This window comes from Pinus tabuliformis, chromosome J (assembly GCF_031772625.1).
Source record: "Pinus tabuliformis cultivar Carrire ecotype Pingquan chromosome J, CPIR1, whole genome shotgun sequence".
NCBI classification, from domain to species: Eukaryota; Viridiplantae; Streptophyta; class Pinopsida; order Pinales; family Pinaceae; genus Pinus; species Pinus tabuliformis.
This window is the reverse complement of record NC_142295.1, coordinates 1,530,989,198-1,530,994,906: the sequence shown is the minus strand read 5'-3', so window position 1 is coordinate 1,530,994,906 and position 5,709 is coordinate 1,530,989,198. Positions and strand designations below refer to the sequence as shown.

The 5,709-nt window shown below is 32.6% G+C and overlaps 1 pseudogene; it reads right to left on the bottom strand.

Annotated features, from left to right (window-relative positions):
* Positions 1 to 2,360: 2,360 nt before the first annotated feature.
* On the bottom strand, positions 2,361 to 3,106 carry LOC149233342 (calcium-binding protein PBP1 pseudogene; annotated as a pseudogene).
* Positions 3,107 to 5,709: the final 2,603 nt, after the last annotated feature.

The window sequence follows — 5,709 nt, the reverse complement described above, 5'->3', positions numbered from 1 at the left end:
AGGATAGAGGGTTTAGATATATCTCAAAACTAATTATAACCTTTTTCCTATTAGCTTCAATTAAAAAATTGTTATAAAATTAAATTAAAATAAAATATTTTTATTGTGAAATAAGTTATGGTTTTTGGGCATGTGGTATTGATAAGCCATGGTATTGGCCCATGGTATTATAACAAATCCTATTTACAAGTTAATAATATTCATGGTCAAGTGGAGGTGAGTAACAATGGTTAAGAATCTTGTCATATTGTTATAAAATATTTTGATTGTGAAATAAGTTATGATTTTTTGGCATGTGGTATTGATAAGCCATGGTATTAGCCCATGCTATTGTAACAAAGCCTATTCACAAGTTCATAATATCAATGGCAAAGTGGAAGTGAATATCCATGATTAAGAATCTTGTCATATTGTTATAAAATATTTTGATTGTGAAATAAGTTATTTTTTATTGGGCATGTGGTATTGATAAGCCATGGTATTGGCCCATGGTATTGTAACACAACCTCTTTACAAGTTAATAATATCCATGGTAAGGTGGGGATGAATATCCATGGTTAAGAATATTTTCGTATTGTTATAAAATATTTTGATTGTGAAATAAATTATGTTTTTTGGGCATGTGGTATTGATAAGCCATGGTATTGACCCATGGTATTGTAACAAAGCCTAATTTTTACAAGTTAATAATATCCACCGTAAAGTGGGGGTGAATAAGCATGATTAAGAATTTTGTCATATTGTTATAAAATATTTTGGTTGTGAAATAAGTTATGGTTTTTGGGCAATGTGGTATTGATAAGCCATGGTATTAGCTCATGGTATTGTAACAAATCCTATTCACAAGTTAATAACAAAATCAATATACAATAAATTGAATTCTATTATTTTTATTACTTTAACTTTTTGTTATTAATTGAGCACTCATCCCTCGACCATTTTTAACCCTTTTTTTTTAATTAAGCCAAATTGTTTACATACATTACACTTACACATCTACTCTATACTGGGTTGTAGAGTGCTTCTCGGCACAATAAATGCTTATTGAAACATATATAAAACATGAAACATATAAGGATAGGATCAAAAATCTATAAATAAGCAATAATCTATCAACAATATCATAACTAAACAATAATGTATCAACAATATCATAACTAGTACAACCACATTAAAAAGTATAAAAAGATTATGGGTCAACTTTAACTTGAGAAAAAAAAAAAAAGAATTACACATCTTATTGTAAAATGGGTCATTTTGTTAAATAAAATTTGGTTATACATTAATTTCCCCATCTAATTATAATATGAACTTATTAGAATTGGAATAATCACAAATCCCCAAGAAATTGGTGGACGGGAGCCACTTATAAGCTTATATATTAATTTCCCCATCTATAAACTTATTAAAATTGGAATAATCTAAAATCCCCAAGAAATTGGTGGGCGGAAGCTATGTCTAATTTAACTTAAAGGAATTACACATCTTATTGTAAAATGGACCATTTTTCTAAATAAAATTTGCTTATATATTAATTTCCCCATCTAATTAGAATATAGACATATTGGAATTGGAATAATCTCAAATCCCTAGGAAATTGGTGGGTAAGAGCTAGTGACGCAAATATAATTTTTTTAAATATATTAAAACTCAATGCAACTTAACAAACTAACACACTAAAAAAAGTCAACAAATATTATAATGTAAAAATTAAAAGTTCAAAAATTTAAGCGAGTATCCTAATAGCCTACTCACTTTACATTACAACATTTCTAGAGAGTCTCTTAGGACAATAATATTAACACTTTTAAGACTTATTATATTTTACTTAAATTTATTATGAATTTAGATTTTATAAATATTAAAAAAAAAATTATTATTTTTTAAATTTATATATAATTAAAATTTATATTTGAATTAAAAAATTATTGAAAAATTTAACTTAATTTTTTTTTTAATTTAAATAAAAAATAGCTTCAAATATATCACTTATAAATTGGATGGGAAAAAATAAAATCATAAAATAAAATTGTTGATTTCACTTTACTCTTAATTCATAGCATTAATAAATCGAATCACAAAAGCAAATTTCAAAGATATTTGATGGGAAATACAATTAATTATCTTATTTGTTAAATTTTTATATAATTATAATCAATTAAATCATTACCAAATTCAACAAATATATCATTAAAAAGTACAAAATAATTCCAAATATTAGTTTGGAACCTAACGCTTTCTGCAATAAACGCCCAATCATCTGGTTCATATCAACCATCAGCGAGGCCAAAAACTACAACTCTTCATTTTAAGCAGATACAGGAATTAACATATTTCAAAATAAAAGAGTGTACCTTTTTGTATTTCTGTAAAGGGAAGTCTCTTGGAATTCATACATAATCTATATGTGCAGGAGAGCTAAGCTATCATTTTTCCAAGCCGTTGGTTTTCTCTTGTACAGACTTCTGCAAATCATCAATGGCCGCCTTGCGGGCCTCTTCCTCCAGGAACGAGGGGCTCAATCTGACCATTAAAACACAGAAGTCCCTTTCGTCGAGGGCTCCATCGCCGTCCGTAGCTTTTTATTTCCATAAAGGGAAGTCTCATGGTATATATACATAATCTATATGTGCAGGAGAGCTAAGCTATCACTTTTCCAAGCCGTTTGTTTTCTCTTGTACAGTCTTCTGCAAATCATGGGTGGCATCATCCATGGCCGCCTTGCGGGCCTCCTCCGCCAGGAACGAGGGGCTCAACCTGACCATTACAATACAGAATTCCCTTTCGTCGAGGGCTCCGTCGCCGTCCAAGTCACCTTCTTCGATCATCGCCTGAAGCTCCTCATCATTTATATAATCGATTCCCATTCCCATTCCCAGGAGCGCGGCGTTCCTCTTGAGACTATTGAAGGTGATAACACCTTTCTCTGGATCTGCCAGGAGACGGAAGCCATTGCAGAGCTCCTCCATGAACCCCTCCTCCCCCAATTTCTCCGCCATCATGGGCAGATAGTCCTCAAACTGAAACCCGGCAGTGGGTTGCTCCTTAATTCCCTTTGGCATTTGGGCATGCAACCCTGTTTTCTCGGCCATGGCAAATTTCAGTGCCTCCGATGAAGAAGAAAGGATGCAGCGAAAGGAATGAAGGTGTCGATATATATTCAGCGATGAAGTCGAAAGATAAAGGAAGAGATTGAGGTGATATTCCCAGAAGGTGCAGAGGGAAGGCACGGAAGCTTCCCGGAAGGGAATGATAGACGGTGAGACGCACTCCCCAAGTTCCTACACAGCCACGTGCCCTGAATTTGTAAAGTAAGTTAACTCAGATGCGTCCAGAACTTGAAACCCACGAGAAGAGGAAGACAATTTAAACTTGGTATTTTAATTAAAAATATCTTTGCGTGATTAATTCTCTAAATTTATTGAAAAAACACAGATTAAACAGAATGAGCTTCTTATATTTCATCAAAGCGAAGCTTCCATTTGCTTTATTCTATTCGAAATCCACAAATAGAAACATACCATTATGTAATTAAAACTGATTGGGGATTAAAAATCCAAAAACATGTCCATGTAGAATAGGTTTACTTCTTCCCGAGTTGAAATAGCGGCGGATTTCATTTCCATTTGAATATGTAATTATGATATATTTGTTAATTTAGCTTGAAAATATTCATATTAATTTTAGATGTGTTGAATGGGATTGAACTTTTTAATTTAGTTTTATTTTTGAAAAGTGATTGGATTTTTTTCGAAATTTTATAGGTTAAGAATTAATTAAGATAAATTTATGCTTATTTTATTTTATTTTTATTATTAAATTGTATTAAATTAGAATAAAATAATTATTAATTTAATATATTAAATTAATAATTAATAATTTAGAATATTTAATTATTTAATGGAGATATTTAGAATTAATATATTGTTGTAACAAGATATTACTCTACAAATGTGTAGTATTTTAGGTTCTAATTTATCAGAATTGTTAGTAAGTTGGACACTTGTTATTTTATAAATGATGCACAATTAGAGGTAGTTAGGACATTGAGCTTATAAATAGCTTATTGCAAGAGAGTTTTGTTGTTCGGTTGTAAACTCTTGGCAAAATCAATATGTAATTTCTTTTTTCTGATTAATAAAATTACGTGTCTGAGGACACTTCTGCCATTATTGTGCATTATTGTGATATCAGAGCTCCAGTAATGTTGCAACTGATGTGAGGAGGAAATTCCAGCGCTACAAACACATGGAAAACTCCATTAATTTGAGTTTGAGTCAGGGCAAAATAGATAAATAAAAAGAAAGGAACTGTGGGTTGCAATTGCTAAAGGATGAAATGATGACGAATTCCATGTAAAGAAAATTGTTGTTGATTTCAGAGTTGCATCTTGTGAGGCCAAAGAAAAGCTCCCATTGCAAAGTGACACTTCTACTGGAGATCGCCCATATTCGCGCAATAATATGTCCAATTCGCACTCATCTTTTGTCTCGTAGTTGGCCTTCCCATATATCGAAAATGGAGAGGCACTCGAAAACATGTCTCTCCAGTCCATGCTGCGATTCTAGGCAATTAGTGTATTAATTACAACTCGCCCAGATTAGATACTGATTAAGATTCCAAACATCATTCGAATGGTAAGAAACTACAAGCAATTAGTATACCAAAGCTTTGCATTCAACATTTCTTTGATTTTTTTTAACATTATAAATGAATTAGCATGGTTGGATTTGGTTTTCTAACCCGGTAGGACGAGTTCAAATTCTGGTGATGGATAGAGGGCCCGGGCCTAGTGCGCTTGCACCCCAGAGGTCAATCTCGTGCAGCTTTTGTTGGTTCTTATTGCCGTACTAGTCGCGATATGTATTCCTACTTCAGCAGCACAAAACGTGTGGCCTGCAAAGTCCGAGCATATTTGTAAGCGTAATTCTGTCTACACTCTTTTTTCTTTCTTTGAAAACACAGCAAACGGAAACACCCACTTGTAAGCGTAATTTTATCTCTTATTTTTTCCTTCTTTGAAAACGCAACAAAAGGGTTTATGTAATCTTCATATATCTTTTTGTATTTCGATTCTATATCTGAACTGAACCCACTCTCTACATCTTCAGCACGCTTTCTCTGTCCTCGAGAGAGAGGCCAATTCTTTGTATAATCTTGTATGTAACGAATTTTCTCATACCACTTAACATTATCTGCTGTATTCTTTTTCAAATCGGGCTTGCGTTATATTTTCGCCGGTGAAGAGAGTATTGGGACCGGAAGAATAGCCAAGATCTGCGATGAAAAGTGTTGCATTCCATCAACATGTTCATTGATAAATTGGCTTCCTCCAAATAGGCTTTACAATCTCTAACGCACTCCTCTGTGAAAAGTTTATGGAGAGAAAAGCTTTTTTGGTAATGGGGCAATAAAGTTTTTTTGTAATGGAGAAATAAGGAGAATTGGATAATTTCTCAAAGAAGTGACTTTTTATTTTTCTGTAAATTTGGGTTCATCTCATTGTAACTCAAAGTAATTCTACTTTGAGGGGAGGTAACATTTTTGTTTACCAGGATTTGTAAGAGCGTCATTGTAAAAGTCAAATTTCGAAAGTTACCTTGTAAATATTTGAGAAATTGACTAGAGCCAAGTGCAAAGCTCAGTCATTTTTCTCCTGTTTCAATGACTATACGAGGGTCAAGGCCCAGCGCCGATAGATTGTTTTTT